The sequence below is a fragment of the Callithrix jacchus genome, chromosome 14 (assembly GCF_049354715.1).
Source record: "Callithrix jacchus isolate 240 chromosome 14, calJac240_pri, whole genome shotgun sequence".
In the NCBI taxonomy this organism is placed as follows: Eukaryota; Metazoa; Chordata; class Mammalia; order Primates; family Cebidae; genus Callithrix; species Callithrix jacchus.
In genome coordinates, this window is record NC_133515.1 from 90,219,165 (window position 1) to 90,237,327 (window position 18,163).

The 18,163-nt window shown below is 42.5% G+C and overlaps 1 long non-coding RNA gene across 6 annotated transcripts in view; it reads right to left on the reverse strand.

Annotated features, from left to right (window-relative positions):
* Nucleotides 1-18,163, reverse strand: part of LOC118147379 (uncharacterized) — a 74,561-nt gene that overhangs the window by 42,684 nt on the left and 13,714 nt on the right. For 4 of the 6 annotated variants that reach the window (XR_013526754.1, XR_013526752.1, XR_013526750.1 and 1 more), the window contains exons 4-5: nucleotides 17,523-17,899; nucleotides 9,454-9,667 (exon numbers count right to left, since the gene is read on the reverse strand). This is a non-coding gene — a long non-coding RNA (uncharacterized LOC118147379). Of the gene's footprint in view, nucleotides 1-5,068; nucleotides 6,453-7,105; nucleotides 7,265-9,453; nucleotides 9,668-17,522; nucleotides 17,900-18,163 lie in introns of those variants that run through there. The other 2 variants (XR_008476437.2, XR_013526753.1) reach the window with 2 other exon arrangements.

Below are 18,163 nucleotides of genomic sequence, written 5' to 3' on the forward strand. Positions count from 1 at the left end.
AAAACGGATGCCCTGCACCCTGCCTCTTTCCCCACATGACTCGGTTCCAAATAAAAGTGTGACATAAATTCATCTCAGGACAGAAATCAAATCACATTAGGAAGATTTCTGATAACCATGGACTGGATTATTTGACCAGTATTTCTGCTGAAAACAACAAAAATGCTAAATAAAACATTTTGAATATCTTCATAAAAGCACCAAATATGTCAAAATCTAGAAAGAATTCATTAAGTAAAAAAAAAAAAATCTAAGCAAAAGCTAGAACACAAAGAAGCAAGCAGCCATTTTATACTTTGAGAGTATTTGTTTACATAAACTGTGAAACCAAATGGTAATTTTGACAGACTCATAAGGGAGAGGACGAAAAAAAATCAAAGCCCAATGCAGCCTAATAGACCCAAATATAAAGCTGAACCCCCAAGGGTTACACCATTAGGATAAACATATAGAAGTAAACTGCCTTCTCCCACTCACATCCAGAGAACTATAGGGAGAGTTACCTGCATGCTGAAGAAAGCAGGGGAAGATAAAAAAGAATATCATCTCTGATTGGTGGAAACCATGAGCCAGTCCTCACACAGACTTGAAGCCTAATTCACATCTCTAGGGTAGACCAAGTAACCACAAGCCTTGGAATTAAAGGCTTCTAAACTGGCATAAACAAAAACAAGTAAATCTTTTCTAGGGAAAGATAGCTTCATTTTATTTCTCAAGAGATTCCTACAAGTAAAATGTAAATCCAAACTCAAAACTAATCAAGCATACAAGGAAATAAGATCATATGAGTGAGGGACAGCAGAAATAGACCAGCAAAGACTTCAGATATAGATCTTTTAGATACAGATCATAATATAACTATGCTTACTATATGTAAGTAAATAAAGGAATAGCTGAAAAATATTTTCAGAGATGAGGAAACTCTAAAAGTTGATAGAAACTTTATTTTGTTCACTGCTATATGCCCAGTACCTAGACCATTGTTGAACACATAATAATTATTAAGTTTTGAGAGAGTGACTGATTATTTGTAACTGAGGCCTCCTGTCTGTGCTCATCTCAAATATCTAACTGCCTACTGGCCATCTTTAATAGGACATCCTTTTGTTTGCTAACTTCAATTCCTATCCAACATTTACTCTATTTTTCCATTCTCATGCTGCTATTGACACAGAATTTTTCTCGGCCACTTTGGCAACTGGTGACCCGAACCTGCTACTGGAGGTACCCCACCCACTCCGTCCAACTGTGTTATGACTTGTATCTGTGTTTGGCAGTTCCTGAGCTTATGTCCTGCATCCAAGAAGAATGAGGATACACTGACAATTAAAAGGGTGAGGTGGGCAGAGAAGAATTTTTTGAGTGATGGAACAGATTTCAGCAGAGAGAAGATGTGGGGGTGGTTTCTCTCCCAGTGTGAGTGAGTCTGGGGCTTTTATGGGCTCAGAATAGGGGAATGCATGCTAATTGGTTTGTGAGTATGTTAAAAAAAAAAAGTTAAAACAAGGGCACCACTCAGAGGTGGGCATGACGGTATAAAAAACCAACTAGGGGGCCGGGTGCGGTGGCTCACGCCTGTAATCCCAGCACTTTGGGAGGCCAAGGTGGGTGGATCACGAGGTCAAGAGATCGAGACCATCCTGGTCAACAAGGTGAAACCCCGTCTCTACCAAAAATACAAAAATTATCTGGGCATGGTGGTGCGCGCCTGTAGTCCCAGCTACTCGGGAGGCTGAGGCAGGAGAATTGCTTGAACCTGGGAGGCGGAGGTTGCGGTGAGCCAAGATCATGCCATTGCACTCCAGTCTGGGTAACAACAGCGAAACTCTGTCTCAAAGAAAAAAAACCAACTAGGGGCCAGGCATGGCAGTTCACACCTGTAATCCCAACACTTTGGGAGGCCCAGATGGGCGGATCACGGAGTCAAGAGATAGAGACCATCCTAATCAACATGGTGAAACCACGTCTCCACTAAAAATACAAACATTAGCTGGGCATGGTGGTGCACGCCTGTAATCCTAGCTCCTCAGGAGGCTGAGGCAGGAGAATTGCTTGAATCTTAGAGGTGGAGGTTGCAGTGAGCCAATATTGCACCACTGCACTCCAGCCTGGTGACAGAGTGAGACTCTGTCTGAAAGAAAAAAAGAATAAAGAAAACCAACTGGGGAAGGCTGAAATAGGTGAAGGGTGGAGATCAATCACAGGAAAGGGTCCAGGTTCTCAATCCAGTCCAAGGATTTACCCAGGACTATCTTCGACTTGAAGGTCAGGTTTCAGTTCCATCCTCTGAAGTGGTACATCTAACTGCCATTAGGATAAGGATGGTGACTGATCTTAACTGACAGGGAGTGCTGTTTTGGGAAGGCAGCAGTGAGATCTCTCTCAGAGGCCTAGCCAAGGATTGCTAGTAAAATGGAGCCATCATCTGAGGCTCCAGTTGGATGACTGTTTGGAGTTTGATGGTCTGAAGGCAAGAAGAGACAAACTGGAAGCAGGCATGTACCAAACATGTACCAAAATGAAACAAGGGGGCAAGGACAGCTAAAAAATCCCAAGGCTGCCAACATGCCCAGATAACTGGTGGCTATAGTTATGCCTGCTAAGATTTGGGTGGATAGGGCTTGGTTTTGCTGGCTCCAGTGATCTTATTTTCCCCAACAAAGAAACCTCTGGGTTATGGGTAATCTATTTACTCCTATCACCTGGCAGGATTGGCAGGAAAGTTACCCAGAGCTAGAATATTGATCCATATTTTTACATCACGCAGCCCTTTTGTTTCTTCTTAGCTGCAGCTGGAGATCACTGGTTGGTTCACAGGAATAAGCAGGGTTAATCTAAAATGTAGACAAAAACATTTTTTGTGTGTGTGTGAGGGAGTCTCTCTCTGTCACCCAGGCTGAAGCACAGTGGCACGATCTCGCCTCACTGCAAACTCAGCCTCCCAGGTTCAAGCAATTCTCCTGCCTCAGCCTCCCAAGTAGCTGGGATTAATAGGCACCCGCCACCACACCCAGCTAATTTTTGTATTTTTAGTCAAGAGGGAGTTTCACCATGTTGGCCAGGCTGGTCTCAAACTCCTGACCTCAGGTGATTGGCCTCAGCCTCCCAAAATGCTGAGATTATAGGCATGTGCCACCACGCCTGGCCTGGCAAAAATTTAAAAACAACTAATGAGCCTAGAATTTAATGACAGGTGTGTGATAAGTTTTCTCTCTCCATTCTTCATTTTTGTTAAAAACAAATCATAATAGAACCAAGTTATTTGCAAAATAAACTTTAGTGTTATACTTGGCCTGATTATTTGCATAAAGTACAACAAGAATAATTATTTTTCACATAAGCTTTTTAAATTGGCTTTGATGGAACTCTGTTTCACAAGGAATCTCAGATAAGACATTTTAAAGCTGAGCCCAGCCATGGGTTAGTACCCTCAAATACCTATGAGTTGTGTAAATTTCTCTCCTCTTGAGATTGCAAGATAACTTGGGGATCCTGGACCTGTTAGAAAGTGACATTCTTTACTCACTACAGGTTAGGAACCCTGTACAGGGACTGTATAGACGACGTATGAAGCCAGATTTCCCAGGAGCTTTTATTGGCTCTACCAGTCAAGCTTGATTCCATAAAGAGGAGCACACCCTTCCCATCAAAGCCTTGGTAAAAACAGCCAGTTTCTCCAATTGCATCCTGTTGCAAAATAAAACAGATTCTTATTGCACTGATGCAAATAAGTATATTGCCATAAGTTAAGAAAACTTACAAATAGGGCAGGGACAGTGGCTCATGCCTGTAATCCCAGCACTTTGGGAGGCCGAGGCAGGTGGATCACCTGAGGTAAGGAGTTCAAGACCAGCCTGACCAACATGGTGAAACCCTGTCTCTACCCCAAAATACAAAAAATTAGCCTGGTGTGGTCATGGGTACCTGTAATCTCAGCCACTCAGAAGGCTGAGGCAAAAGAATTGCTTGAACCTGGGAGGTGGAAGTTGCAGTGAGCCAAGATTGTGACATTACACTCTAGCCTGGGTGACATAACAAGACTGTCTTTAAAAAAAAAAAAAAAAAAGGAAAAGAAGGAAAGAAAAAAGAAAACTCACAAATAGTTTCCCAATTCTGGAAACCAGGCATAGAGAAGCAAACTTTGTTCATAAGAGTATATCTTACTCAATTGTAAAAAGCTGTAAATAGTTCAGAATAAAAGTTTTCCTGATGTTAAAAAACAAAACAAGGATCAGCAATGTTTTAAGCAAAAAGTTTTAAAAGATTACTTCGGTTTTCTATTAGTTCAGCCCATTCCATCAACTCTTGTTCTGCTTGATAGTCACGAACATTTCAGCTCTTTGTGAGTCCTGTACATTTTTCCTTAATTACAAATCTCCAGAGTTACCAGAAACCTGCAATTAAGAGCACCTGTCAAAGTCCTATAGCTGATTATAAACCATCTTTTGAAGAGGATCAAAGCAAGATTACAACAATTGTCTGAGAATGACAAAATGTCTTCATGTAGTCAGTCAAAAACATGACTGAAAAAGAAATTTGGTTATTTCTGTGGTTTACAACAACTTAACCTAGTAACCTTAAATATGATTGACAGCATATACTCAGACATTAGCATTTTAGCTGTACCATATAATTTTGGAACATATATTAATATTATTCACTAAAATATAACCTGAAGAAGATTAAACCTTATTTTTATTTTGGCAATCCCATGTAACTAAGCATGTCAAATAATCCTGTTTACCTTTCATTTGGATGCTCCAGGGGCCCTCTGTAGCATTCAAAAGATAGAGGTCAAAAAAGACAATTTGTGAAGCTAAAATTTCATTTTGGGAAGCATGTTAAATATATTAGAGGTTTAAAACACTTGATATTATGAAACAGAATTCCAGATTAACATAAGTAATTTTATTTAGCTAAAATGATGAGTCAAAAATTTATAAAAAGCAAAAATCTTTACTCATTAAGAGGGAAGACTTAGCTTTCCAAACAATCTCTCTCCTGTCTCCCCCTCCTCCTCCTCCTCCTCCTCCTCCTCCTCCTCCTCCTCCTCCTCCTTCTTCTTCTTCTTCTTCTTTTTTGGTAGTTAATTCACAAGGCAAACAAAAATCTTTCATTATTTTTTGCCATTACATGAAATCTTGTTCAAGGGAGAGAAAGTCAAATTTCACCCTTGCATTAGTCTACTATTAATGTCAACAAATCACAGTTTTTTAAAATGAGTCCTCATAGATAATTCCACCAAATCTTAACCAGTTTGACTGTGACATCAGATTCTTATAAACCTCTTATAACCCTGTACAAATTTTTGTTAAAGAGCATATCAGTGCCTTAAGAAAACCTTGTTGTGTTTTTATACCAATGCTCAATTTATGGAAAAACCATATAATACTCTTTTGAATTTAGTCAATATACTCACACACATAATTTCTTTTGTAATATTAATTTTTTCTTTTTTCTTTTTTTATTCCCCTCCCCCACCTGTAATATTAATTTTTACAAACCTCCCACAACTTGTTTAAACCTTTAGCTTTATCTTATTTAATGAAAAACAGTCTTTTAACCCTCTAAACTAAGCAAAAATTTACATTCCAATGCCTTTTTATAATCTTACTAAAAACATTTTATTTCCCTTACACACCTTGCATGTGAATCTATTTTCAGTTGTCTCAATTACATGTTATAATGGTAACTGTTAACAATTTTTAATTTTAATGTAAAATCTGGTAAGTTTTTTTTTTTTTTTGAGACAGAGTTTCACTCTTGTTACCCAGGCTGGAGTGCAATGGCGCGATCTCGGCTCACTGCAACCTCCGCCTCCTGGGTTCAAGCAATTCTCCTGCCTCAGCCTCCTGAGTAGGTGGGATTACAGGCACACGCCACCACGCCCAGCTAATTTTTTGTATTTTTAGTAGAGACAAGCTTTCACCATGTTGACCAGGATGGTCTTGATCTCTTGACCTCATGATCCACCTGCCTTGGCCTCCCAAAGTGCTGGAATTACAGGCATGAGCCGCTGTACCTGGCCTTAAACAATTTTCAAAAGCCAAAGAAGCAATTCATGATCTTAAAGCATTTAGCAAACCTAATATCTGAACACAATTTAGACTACATGTTTACATTAGAAGACATTTGTATTTTGCCAGTAATCTTTAAAACTGTTTTTATTTCTCAAAGATAAATGTTGCATGAACTAAAAGGCAATTTTTTCTTCAAAAAAGATTTGATCTAAGCACTTACTTTTCTCTAGCCAATTAATTAGAGCTCTTTTTTAATATAAACATCACATATATACACATATATAACTACACAGGTAGACAGAAGATAATACAGTAGTTGTAAGATTTTTCATCTGCTGGTTTCTTAATTGGATTACTGGCCTCTGGGTGGAACCCTTCAAGAAGCAGGGATAGGAAATCATGCAGTTTCTAAGGTGTAATAAGCAGATGTAGCTGGAAGATAAAAACAGATTTTGAGATGGATTTATTTGCTTTTAATTCTTGGGGTTTCATGAGGAAAACAGAGGCTTCCCAAGCAGTCCCAGGCTATCAGAAGTTACCTTAGAGCCCCTCATACATGCATTAAGAGTGACAAGGCAAAATGGGAAAAATAATTCAGTCGACTGAGAAGAAAAAAAAACCTTTCCCAGCAAAAAAAGATTCAAGAAGAGAAAAAAAACCATAAAGACCTGGATATACCTACAGCTTGGAGATATATATACACATATATAAATACACACACACACATATATATATACACACATATATATATGCATCCACTTTTAATTAAGCTTTTAACCACAACACTCTTTTTAAAAAATCCTTTTCAATTCCTATTACCTGACTTTAACCATGCCAAACAGCCAATATTTCTGACTTTTGAACTTTACCAAAAGTATCTCACAGATGAAACCAATAAGCCTCAACTAAGGTTATGATTTAGCTGTAAGTGTACAAGGTATTGTCAAACAGGTAGTCAGCACTTTTAACAAAACCTAGAATCTTTAAAGGTAGCTCAGAGAAAGGAAGATTTAAGAAAGGAAGCTAGAAGTTGTTCATGGAGGAAAAGAGAATCAGCAAATGGTAACAGTCACACAGATACTAACCAGAAAGTACTCATTCCTTAAGCCAGGACTGAACTCAGGTCACCACTGTAAAATGGCAGAGACCAAAAGAAAGTACTGCTACGTGGTTACAAGGTCAAGTTCCCAAGGATGTAAAACAACATGGAGACCTCATTCAGTTGTTTTTTATTCTTCAGAGACCTGCAACAAAGTTTGTTACTGACGAGTTTGGTGGGCTGGCATGAGCAGTAACCCACATTTTATCCCAAGGTACTCCTCCTTATGACAGAACCATACTGAAAAACACACAAAGCATACCCGATTGGCTACAGCTTAAGACTCGCCTCATTAATCCTTTTTTTCCATTAATCAAAACTTTGCAGAGGATATAAACAGTGATTTTTATCATTAATTCAACCAGTCTGCACAGAGAGAGAGAGGCTAGAAGCCTGACTGGTAAAAACTTTTACTCTTTTTCTGGCAAGTCAGGCTTCTTGGTTCCCTTCCCCTGAGTTATGGAGCCCTTTTGACCATGGAGTCACATAAAGGGGGAGCAAATAAAGAGTTTTTGCATACTGTAAAAGTTGGCCCTCCTCAGGAGATTTGCCCCGTTTGATCTGTAATTTCTTCCTGGTTTATTTTTAAGCCAAACAGTTTAAGGTTTGAGGAAATTAAACTTTTCCCAGTTTGAGGGATACATCTGTCATATGGGGGCACAATTACCCATCCATGAAGAGAGGAGAGAGGAGGAAAAAGAAAAAGAAGGCTTTTCTTCCCAAAGGAGTCCCAGTGATTCAGGATGCATTAGAGAGAAATACAGACTGAAGATGGTTGGTTACCCAGCTGGAAAGAGGGGAAAAAGGAGTCCCTTTGTCCTTTCTCTTCCCAGTGAATACATGGGGCATGTAAGGGAGAGAAAGAAAAGGCATCCCCTTTTTTCTTTTCTCCTTATATCCCCAAGCTCTGGCAACCTTGGCAGAGTGCCACCCATGGGTGCCAAAATGGCTTTCACCCATGTAACAGGGACACCTAAAGGGTAGGAACTATCTACACTCATCTACATGCTGGCCTGCCCTCCCTGCTGTCAGTAACCTCATCTATGCCATGGATACGGGTATAACTCTCATCCATGAAAAGGAGGGAGGCCTAATCAGCAGGAATTAAGCCTACCTGCACTGTGCCCCTTGATTTCCATCGTCATCTGTCTCTGGATCCCTCAGGTCCAGTTTTCCTTTCTAAGACTTCAACTCAAAGCTTGGAATTGAGTTTGGGAAAAACAGGTGCTTCAGGAGGGTGCACGGACTCTTGAGTCCCAGGTGGCCCTTGCTGGACTGTAGCCAGCAGCTGGAAAGGCCGCTCCTCTGGTGCTTCCTTATTATAATGCAAATGTTAAAGTGAAGCTGTGGAATGGGGTCCTCCTCAAACAAGGCAGTGAAAAAGAAATCCCATGAATTGGTGTCCTGGCCTATGCCTTCCCCTTTCCAAAAAAAAAACCTTTTGCATAGAAAAGCTCTCTGTATTCACAGGGCTGTGTTACCTCCTGACATTGTGGAGAAAAGGAAGAAAAAACAGCTTAAGGGCAGGGAGGGGAAGGTGTCTGGGAGAAAAATCCTCTTGCTCTTCTGCAAATGGGTTCCCCCAACAGGGAAGGAAACTCCTAATCACTGCTTCCTCCCACTCTTCTAAGAAGACAGAAACTGCATTGTCCTGAATTACATTTTTGATGACTGGGCCAAGTGCCCATTCTTCCCAGTAATATTTCTGTAGTTTGCAACAACACTGTCAGCATTGTAAAAGGCAGAGTTGGGTGCCATGACAGCCACAATAAAAAGAAGAAAAATGCCATAGAAAAGACTGGATTGGAATGAGGCTGACATTCTCAACTCCCAAGAGCAACAGTGGGGGTTCCTTTTCAGCATCCTGTCCTCTGTAATTGCACCATTTGTTGGGTTTTGTTTGTTTATTGTTTGTTTGTTTGTTTTGAGATGGAGTCTTTCTCTGCCACCCATGCTTGAGTAAGGTGGCAGGATCTCAGCTCACTACAACCTCCTCCTCCTGGATTCAAGTGATTCTCTTGCCTCAGCCTCCAGAGTACCTGGGATTACAGGTATGCACCACCACACCTGGCTAATTTTTTAAAAATATATATTTTGGGTAGAGTTTGGGTTTTACCATGTTGGCCAAGCTGGTGTCAAACTCCTGACCTCAGGTGATTCATCCACCTCAGCTTTCAAAAGTGCTGGGATTATAGGCATGAGCCACCACACCCAGTCACACCATTTGCTCTTAACTAGCTAATCAGAAGTTTGGTGCTTTGTCTGCCTTCAATAAAAAGTGTAAGGACAAGAAGCCTTAGAAAAAAGTGAAGTTATATGTTCACATTCACTCACCTGTCTGACAAATCTCAGATGATTCCCCAGATATGATGCAGGGTTTTCCTTGGCCACTTTGCCATCCAAGGAGCTCCATGGCCAGTGACACCCCCACCTCCACTCTCAGCCTGGGCCTTGCTGGGCCCCAGGCCTGCTGTTGGAGGTGCCCCACTCACTTGGCCTGCCTGTGTTATAGCTTGTATTGACATATGGTGGTTCTGGATCTCTTGTCCTGCAACCAAGAAGAATGAGGATATGCTGATGATTCAAAAGGTAAGGAGGGCAGAGAATAATTTTATTGAGTGATGTTATAGCTCTCAGCAAAGAAGGGACACGGGGTGGTCCCCCAACCCTGTAGTTGGTGGTTTCTCTACCAGTGTGGCTGAGTCCAGGGCTTTTATGGACTCAGAATAGGGGAGTGCATGCTGATTGGTTTACGAGTATGCAAAAAAAAAGTTAAAACAAAGAATCTACTCAAAGGTGACAACAGCCATGTAAAAAAACCAATTAGGGAAGTGTAGGTATATGTAAAATAGGTGAAGGGTGGAATCCATCAGAGGAAAATGTGCCAAAAGGGAAGACAGGTTTTTGATCTGGTCTGAGGATTTACCTGGGACTGTTGTTGGCTTGAAAGTTGGGTTTCACAAGGGACCCAACCCTATCTGCTTAGGCATTTGTCTACCTCCTGTCACTATCAGTATGAAGAAATAACAGACTGGGGAATTTAGAAGGAAAAGAGGTTTAATTGACTCACAGTTCCCCATGGCTGGTGAGACCTCAGGAAACTTACAATTATGGTAGAAGGCACCTCTTCACAAGGCAGCAGAATAGTGAATAAATGCCAACAGGGGAACTACCAGACACTTATAAAACCATCAGATATTGTGAGAACTTACTCACTATCATGAGAATAGCATGGAGGAAATTACCCCCATGATTCAATTACATCCCATCAGGTCCCTCTCATGACATGGGGATTATGGAGATTACAATTCAAGATGAGATTTGGGTGGGGACATAGCCAAACCATACCATCCTACTCCTGGCCCTTCCCAAATCTCATGTCCTCACATTTCAAAACATAATCATGCCTTCCCAACAGTCCCTGAATTCTTAACTTATTCCAGCATTAACCCACAAGTCTAAGTCTAAAGTCAAATTTGAGACAAGGCAAATCCTTTTTGCCTATGAGCCTGTATAATCAAAAGCAACTTAGTTACTTCCTAGATACAGTGGGGGGTACAGGCACTGGGTAAATACACCCATTAAAAATGGGAAAAATTGACCAAAACAAAGGAGTGACAGACCCCCATGCAAGTCCAAAATCCAGTAAGGGCAGTCATTAAACCTTAAAGTTCCAAAATGATCTCCTGTGACTCCATGTCTCACATCCAAGTCAGGCTGATGCAAGAGGTGGGTTCCCATGGCCTTGGGAAGCTCCACCACTGTGGCTTTGCAGGGTACAGCCCTCCTCCCAGCTGCTTTCACAGGCTAGCACTGAGTGTCTGCAGCTTTTCCTGGTGCATGGTACAAGCTGTCAGTGGATCTACCATTCTGGAGTCTGGAAGACAGTGGCCCTTTTCTCACAGCTTCACTAGGCAATGCCCCAGTGGGGACTCTGTGCAGGAGCCCCAATTCCAGATTTTCATTCTGCACTGCCCTAGTAGAGGTTCTTCATGAGGGCTCCACCCCTCAGCAAACTTCTGCCTGGACATCCAGGTGTTTCCATACATCCTCTGAAATCTAAGTGAAGGTTCCCAAACCTCAATTCTTGACTTCTGTGAACCACCCAAAACCATGTGGAAGCCACCAAGGCTTGGGGCTTGCACCCTCTAAAGCCATGGCCCAAGATGTACATTTGCCCCTTTTATCCATGGCTAGGACACAGGGCACCAAGTCTGGAAACTGCACAAAGCAGCAAAGCCCCAGGCCTGGCCCACAAAACCAATTTTTCCTTCTAGGCCTTCAGACCTGTGATGGGAGGGGCTGCCATGAAGACCTCTGACAAGCCCTGGAGACATTTTCTCCATTACCTTGGTGATTAACATTTGGATTTTCATTCTTGCAACTGGTCATGTGGGCATAGCTGGTATTGATGACTACCTTCTACTACTTATTCTCTATTACCTTTGTCTTCAGCAAACACCTCAGCAGGTCATGGTTTTTTACCTGGTGGAGTGACTCAAACTTTCATTCCTGAAAGATCTGGGCCATTTGTAGTCCTTCCTGGATTGGGTTGTTGTAGTTTCTGATTGACCTTAATCACAGGGCCTGGTAATACTAAGAGATGCCCTAAGGGATCTCCTATAATTCCATCCATATTCTTCCTTACCTCCATTGTAGAGTAGTAAACTGATTTCATCTTAATAGTTTGGGTCAATCACCTCAGCCAGCACTGTAATGCCCTTCTTAGCCTGTTTACTTAGAAGTAGGAGGAGCCCAAAGTGTCCAGGTGATTAATGGAATCATTGTTGTGTCTCCTGGTGGCAGCATTCTTCCCTCTAGAACCAAGACCTCTAGGCCAGCAGAATGCAATGTAACCAGAAGAGGAAGCAAAAATTTTGCTAATGGGCCACTAGGGGTGATGATGAGTGGTGTCACTTACACTTCCACCCCTTAATTTCTCAACCCATGAATCCTGGATATGGGAGGAACAGCACCACATATTGGGTGCTGATTCAGGGCTCATACAGCCTTCTGGAGAACTTTGCCCCAGCCCTGCAAACTACTGTCACCTAGTTGGTGTTGTAATTGTGACTTCAAAAGGCTATTTCACTGTTCTATCAATCCAGCTGCTTCAGGGGAATATGGTAAGACCACTAAATTCCATTAGCATGAGCCCACTGCTGCACTTCTTTAGCCATAAAGTGAGTGCCTTGGTCAGAGGCAGTGCTGTGTGGAATACCATGACGGGGATAAGGCATTCCATGAATGCACAGATGGTAGTCTTGGCAGAAGCATTGCATGCAGGATAGGCAAACCCATATTCAGAGTAAGTGGCTATTCCAGAGAGGACAATCATCTTTCCATGATGGAAGAGATTCAGTATAATCAACCTGCCACCAAGTAGGTGGCTCATCACCCCCAAGGAATAATGCCATGTTGAGGGCTCAGTGTTAGTCTCTCCTGCTGGCAAATTAGGCACTCAGCAGTGACCATAGAAAGGGCAGCCTTGGTGAGTGGAAGTCCATATTGCTGAACCCATGCAAAACTTCCATCTCTGCCACCAAGGCCACTTTGTTCATGAGCCCATTGGGTGATGACAGGGTTGGGTGGGGAAAGACACTGAGTGGTGCCCACAGAACAAGTAATTCTATCCACCTGATCATTAAAATCCTCCTCTGCTGAGGTCACACTCTGGTGAGCACTCACACGAGATACAAATATCTTCACAGTTTTTGACCACTTACTTCTTTCTGACCATCCACATACCTCTTCCCCAAATTTCTTTGTCACCAATTTTCCAATCATGTTTCTTCTAAGTCCCTGACCATCCAGCCAAACCATTGGCAACAGTCCATGGATTAGTACATAACCACTCATCTTGTCATTTTTCCTTTTAAGTGAAGTGTACAACCAGGTGCACCGCTTGAAGTTCTGCCCACTGGGAAGATTTCCCTTCACCCCTGTCCTTCATGGATGTCCTAGAAAGAGGCTATAGTGTTATAGCTGTTCACTTTTGGGTGGTTCCTGCATATCGTGCAGAGTCATCTGTAAACCAGGCCATAGTCTTCTCTTCCTTTGCCAATTGATCACGGGTTACTCCCTATGAGGCCATCAGTGCAGGCTTGGGGAGAGAAGACATGGTGGCAGGAGTGGAGATCTGGGCATTTGAGCCACTTCCTCATGTAATTTATTTGTGCCTTCAGGACCTGCTTGAACTCGATCATGTATATACCACTTCCGTTTGATGCCAGAATGCTGCTGTGCATGCCTCACTTTATGACTAGATGGCTCAGAAAGCACTCAGTGCATGATAGGGAGTTTAGGTCACATGGTGACTTGATGATCCATAATCAAATGTTCAGTTTCCACAAAAGCCCAGTAACAGGTCACGAGCTGTCTCTCAAAAGGACAGTATTTATCTGCAGCAGATGGCAAAGGTTTACTCCAAAATCCTAGAGGCCTCCACTGTGATTCATCTATGGGAGCCTGCCAAAGATTCCAAACAGCATCCCTATCGCCTCTGATACCTCAGGCACCATTGGAGCTGCTGCGTCATATGGTCCAAGTGTCAGAGCTGCTTGCACAACAGCCTGGACCTATTGCAGCGCCTTCTCCTGTTCTGGACCCCACACAAAACTTGTAGGCTTTCAGGTCACTCAATAAATGGGCCGGAATAACATCCCTAAATGAGGAATGTGTTGCTTCCAAAATCCAGTTAGGACCACTAGGCATTGTGCCTCTTTCTTGGTTGGTTGTAGGAGGGGCCAAATGCAGCAACTTGTCCTTCACCTTAGAAGGAACATCTTGACAGGCCCCATACCACTGGACTCCCAGAAATTTTACTGAGGTAGAAGGTCCCCGAATTTTAGTCGGCTTTATTTCCCATCCCCTGGCATACAAATGTCTCACCAACAAGTCCAGTGTGCTCGCTACTTCTCGCTCACTGGATCCAATCAGCACAGTGCCATCAATGTAATGGGCCAGTGTGATATCTTACGGAAGGGGAAAATGATCAAGATCCCATGAGAACTCACTCACTATCACGAGAACAGCATGGGAAAACAGCCCCTATGATTCAATCACCTCCCACTAGGTCCCTCCCACAACACGTGGTGATCATGGGGATTATGATTCAAGATGCGATTTGGATGGGGACACAGCCAAACCATATCAATATCCAAAACCTACAATGTGTTCAAAACAGATCTTGTCACTGTTTAAATAGGTCTCCTTATTTCTGTTGGGGTGACTGTCATTATCTCAGCCACTCAGGCTCCAGAACTTGGGGTCAGCCTTCACTCCACTTTCTCTGTTTGCCCCAAACCTAGCAGTCACCAAGAAGCTGTTTCTATTGCAGTTTTTTCATCTCTCCCTTGCTGTCCATTCCCATTGCCATTGTCATCTAGATATTTATTACCACATGCATAGGAACTACTGGGCCTCTGATGGCCAACCATAACCTACATTAACCTACTTCTTTCCATTCCATTTTTGTTGTTATTGTTGTTGTTTTTGTTTTTTATACAGGGTCTCACTCTGGCAGCCAGGGTAGAGTGCAGTAGTGTGATCTCAGCTCACTGCAGCCTCAACCTCCCTGGCTCAAGTGATCCTCCCACCTCAGCCTCCTCAGTGTCTGCGACTATACGTGTGTGCCACCATCCCTGGCTAATTTTTTTTTTTTTTGAGACAGAGTCTGGCTCTGTTGCTCAGGCTGGCGTGCAGTGGTGTGATCTTGGCTCACTGCAACATCCACCTCCCAGGTTCAAGCGATTCTCATGCATCAGCCTCCCAAGTAGCTGGCATTACAGGCATGCACAAGTGGGTAGGATGACTTATTTTGTGCACCACCTGCCTGGCTACTTTTAGTATTCTTTTTTTTTAGTAGAGATAGGTTTTTGCCATTTAGGGCAGGCCAGTCTCAAACTCCTGACTTCAAGTGATCCACCCACCTCAGCATCCCAAAGTGCTGGGAATACACGTGTGAGCCGCTGTGCCTGGCCTAATTTTTTAATTTTTTGTAGAGATGGGGTCTCCCTGTGTTGCCTGGGCTGGTCTTGAATTCCTGGGCTCAAGTGATCCTCCTGCCTCAGCCTCCCAAAGTTCCAGGATTACAGGTAAGAGCCACCACACCACACCTGGCCTTTATTTTTATTTTTTTAAGAGACAGGGTCTCTTTCTGTTGCCCAAGCTGGTCCTGAACTCCTAGTCTCAAGTAATTCTGCCTCAGCCTTCTAAAAGTGCTGGGATTACAGATCTGAGCCACTTCGCCTGACCTACTTCTGTCTATTCTTGATACCACTCCTAAATTAGTATTTTTAAATGATGTTTTGTCTATGTTAACTGACTCTCCAAAATGTCTGTCAGTTGCCAAAAAACTGATAGTCACATGCATTGGCCAGAACAAGTTGTACTCCTTAGACTGATGATGCACTGCTTTATCAGGAGACCTGGCTTTCAGCCATCCGTTTCTTCAATAAATGCTAGCTAAGTTTCCATTCTGTACCAAGCTTTGTCCTAAGTGTTGGGAATATAAGTGAACGAGAGAGACAGTCATTGCCCTATGTGAACTTGCTGCGTGGTGGGGAAGACAGCCAATTAGATGAACAATTATAGCTCAGGGTGATGAGTGTTGCCATAGAGTCAGTTCATGGGGGTTGTAGAAGGCCCGAGGCAGAGGCGAACTTGGGTTGCATGGATACAAAACAAGTGTCGGAGAAGGCTTTCCTGGGTAAAGAACTTTCAACTTCTTTTCCCATTATTTCCCTTTTGCAACTTTCTGTTGCATTATTCATCATTCTTTCCATATCTTATCTTTCCCTCAAGGTCTCTGTTAAGTTTCTTCCCAGATCTCAGGCTCCTGGTGGTCATCTTCTTCTCAGCTCTGATTGTATTACTAATTGATGCAGGAACTATGCTAACTTGAATTTATGTATGTGTGCATACACATGTACATACACACCCATTAATTTGAATCATACAAAAATTACAGAATATTTAACCATTTTTAGCCCACAAAAATGGTAATTCCATATGGTTCAACCATATGACTTGAAAACTTTCCCTAGAGCTATCCCTATATAAATTCTCATACAAACTTACAGTTTAAATTGAAGATAAAAACTTATAAGCATCCCCACAAATGCTGTGTCATATTTCCTACAGAGTCAAAAAAGTGCTAATTCTCATTTACATATTTTACATCTGATCACATGTACACATATAAACCCAAAAAATGACAAACTCATTCACAAACGTCCTCATCTAGTATACACCCAATATGCACACACGAAACTGACAGATGCACGAGATGCTAATCCACACTCTCTCACACACATTCATTATAACCAACACATGAGTGTACACAGAGACCCCCACACATATGCTTGCATACACACATTCGTACCCAGATATAACCAGAACAATTCTCAAACTTACAAAGCCAGGCACGTGGGCACCCTCAGGGGAGAATTTCACCCATTCACTTCTACCCTGTGTTTTTGCAGATCTAAGCAATCAGATAACAAGGTGATACGACTCTGTTTAAAATAGGGATGCATAAGCTCTGAGCAAGAATCCAGAGAACTCTCCTGTGAGTAAAGAGCTTATGCTCTAATGCACAGAGTCTGTAACATTTACCACGGCTACTCAAAGGCCTTTTAGGACTTATGCCCTCGTAAGGTTAATGAGGTATTAGTGTCCCCTGATCTAGCGAAGACCTTTTTGTTGTTGTTGTTTTGAGTCCCTGGCAGGCCAACTTTCCTGCTGGGTAGAGGAAGATGAAAGCCAGGAAGGAGAAGGTGGACTGGTAGCAGTTATTGATGTAAATTACGACAAGCAGCAGCCAGAGTTGTCTTAGGCGGACATTGTGGTGGCAGGGAACTGGCTGTAGCTGATTGAAATCTGAGAGTACAGGGAGGGAAGACTCGTTGGGGGGTGGGGGGGCTCTGTTCCTCCGTTACATGAGCAAAGCTTCTCCAGCTCCAGTTTCCCTCTGGCTTGTTTCCCCACCACGCTGTCTTCGTCTGGTTTCCATGGACACCAAGAGCTATCACAGGCACAGCACAAGAAACCCTGAGCAGAGAAAAACATCAGGCCAGGGCTGCGTTTTTAGCTCTTAGGCCCTGTGAAAATTAGGAAGGAACTGTTTCTGTAAACTTTTTCAAAGTGTGACATATAATAGAAGAGCATTATACAGATCATTAGTGTGTGGCCCTCTGAATTCTCATGAAGTGAATACACCTATGTAACCTCAACTCAGATCAAGATCTAGAACATGACCAGCTTCCAGACACCTCCTTATAGCCCTCTTCCATCCCTATCCCTGAAATAACCAGAATCCTGACTCCTTACTCACTGATTAGTTTGATCTGGTTTGAACTTTATATGATTGGAATCATACAGTAATACACTTTTGTGCCTACCTTCTTCAACTCATCATTACATCTGTGAGATTCCCAGCAGAAGCTTAGTATTGTATAGCAATAATTTAGAGTTCCATTGTTTAAGAATATGTCACTATGCCGGACGCGGTGGCCCACGCCTGTAATCCCGGCACTTTGGGAGGCTGAGGTGGGCAGATCACGAGGTCAAGAAATTGAGACCATCCTGGCCAACATGGTGAAACCTCGTCTCTACTAAAAGTACAAAAAATTAGCCGAGTGTGGTGGTGCGTGCCTGTAGTCCCAGCCACTCGGGAGGCTGAGGCAGGAGAATTGCTTGAAACCGGAAAACACAAGTTGCAGTGAGCCGGGATCCAGGATCACCCTACTGCACTCCAGCCTGGCGATGGAGCAAGACTCTGTCTCAGAAAAAAAAAAGGAAAGAATATATCACTATGTATCCATTCCTCCACTGCTGGACAAATGAGTTGTTTCCAGTTTTTACTATTACTAATAGTAGTGCTACAAATATTCTGGTGCAAAGTGTATATCTGATAAAGAATATATATGTAGACTATATAAAGATTTTTACAAATCAATAAAAAAATAAGCAACTCAATAAAACATTAGATCATTGAACAGATACTTTTTTTTTAGACCAATGAGGTCGAGTGCCTTTTCAC